We start from the raw sequence: 2,264 nt of genomic DNA on the forward strand, positions 1-2,264 counted from the left end.
ATATATGTATATATAAATAATAAAACTGAAAAAACTTTTACAAATCCAAACATTTCTGAGCATGAATTTTCAGATATCCACTATCCCTCTCATGTGTCAGACAGTAGGTGTTGTGTTAATTAATTTAGTCATGCAGTGAAACATTCACATTATCCCTGTTTCGGGTGGTGTACTGTTGGGTGGTGTACATTTGATTTGTTAGAATTAAGTGTTTTTCACGAAACACAACCTCAACCAACAGGAGGAAGAAAACAAAAGGCAGGTTTGTGCATAAAAGCAACAACAAAATACAACAACAACAAAAACAATCAATAAATTAAATATTAATCAATATGTCCTATTTCTTTTCACAGAAAATGTAACAAAGTTTGTAAAATTGTGCAATTAGCTATTCAGGAAATTAACGTCCGCCCCACTAGTACTTTTGCTCAGGAGCCGTCCCTGACTGTCGGTGAAAACACACATTTGAACAAGTTCAGCCGTACTTTACCCCGAGCACAAATCCTTGCTGAGAACTTCCTTCAGTGCCTTTGGGTCTGAAAGCTAATAAGCACAAATTGTTGTGGTCAGGTTGGTCTGAAGGTTCTGGATGGTACTAACCTCGGTGTTGTGAGAGTTCAGTGATGGTTTGGGAACCACAGGGATGAGGATGATTCTGAGTCTGAGCGGGAGAAAAACATTCAGATAGTGTCAGCAAGAAGTTGATCTCATCTCTAAAGCTGAGTGAGATTAGTTCCCAAGAAGTGACTGGTTTGTAAGAAGCAACCATTGAAAGCAACCTTGTATTTGTCACATCCAAGAGTGAATAATTGTGAACATTTTCTCACCACTTACAATTATCACAGAATGACTGAGTAAGCAGTTCTACAGAACTGATGGGAATGTTGCCTGCTCAGTAATATTCATTTTAACATGAAATAACAATTTCAAGGTAATGACAGTGACGATCAAAAGAGGAGAGGATACAAACACGTGAAACACCAACAGCCTGGTTGAAAATGGAAAAAAAGTGAAAACAAAGTAAAGGAAGGTGCTAAAAGGCAACAAAGCAGACACGTCTAGTGTAAATGTAGGTCATGGTGTTCATACAGGTTCATGTCTGGACATGTACCGTATTTTCTGGCATATAAGTCGCAGTCGTTTGCATAGATTTGTCTGTCCTGCGACTTATATACGTTTTTTTTTCCATGTTCATAACGCAATGTATGACTGACGCTTTAAATTTCAAAGAACTGCAACAGCGAGTCCTCCCATCGCTTCACTCAGCTGGTGCAGGTGGAGGAACGCCGGAGAGCTAGCTGCTCCGGCCGCGATGGATGGATGGATGGTGCAGCGGCGCCCAGGCGAAATGAAGCTGTTTTGACCATTGAATAAACGCGACGGGTCAGTGGTGATGCATAATAAATGTGACTTATACGCCAAAGCGACTTATACAGTATATGTTTTTTTCCTCTTCATGATGCTTTTTTTGACTGATGCAACTTATACTCTGCAGTGACTTATACGCTGGAAAATACGATAATTGTTCTGCTGTCCTTGTTCCGTTTAGGTCAAACTTTCTGGATAAGTCAGAGTATGGACATCTGTCTCCATTATCTGTTTATCGTCCAGTGCCGTGAAATGAGAGCAATCGTGTGTTTGTACAATACAATACAATACAATACAATACAACTTTATTTATAGAGCACTTTAAAACAACACTGTTGGCCAAAGTGCTGTACACTAGGACATACAAAAACATAAAAACCCCACACGTTAAAAATGTGAAATAAAATAAAGATAACAAATAAAATAAAACAAATAACTTAGAGTCATTAAAACCAACATTTCAAACTGAAGTAAAAGCCAAAGAGAAAAGATGTGTCTTCAGAGAAGACTTAAAAACAGGAAGTGAGCCAGCTTGTCTGACATGCAGAGGCAGCTCGTTCCACAGTTTAGGGGCAGCGACTGAGAACGCTCGGTCACCTCTCAGTCTCCTGTTGGACCTTGGGACGACCAGCAGCAGCTGATCTGCTGACCTGAGAGAGCGAGAAGGAGTGTACAGCTGGAGCAGGTCGGACAGATACTGTGGGGCGAGACCATGAAGACATTTGAAAACAAATAAAAGAACCTTAAAATTAATCCTGAAGCGAACCGGGAGCCAATGTAGTGATTCTAAAACAGGGGTGATGTGTTCTCGTTTTTTGGTACCAGTTAAAAGGCGGGCAGCTGCGTTCTGAACCAGCTGAAGTCGAGTCAGTAATGACTGGCTCAGACCGACATAA

The sequence above is a fragment of the Nematolebias whitei genome, chromosome 14, assembly GCF_014905685.2.
Source record: "Nematolebias whitei isolate Nwh7 chromosome 14, NemWhi1, whole genome shotgun sequence".
In the NCBI taxonomy this organism is placed as follows: Eukaryota; Metazoa; Chordata; class Actinopteri; order Cyprinodontiformes; family Rivulidae; genus Nematolebias; species Nematolebias whitei.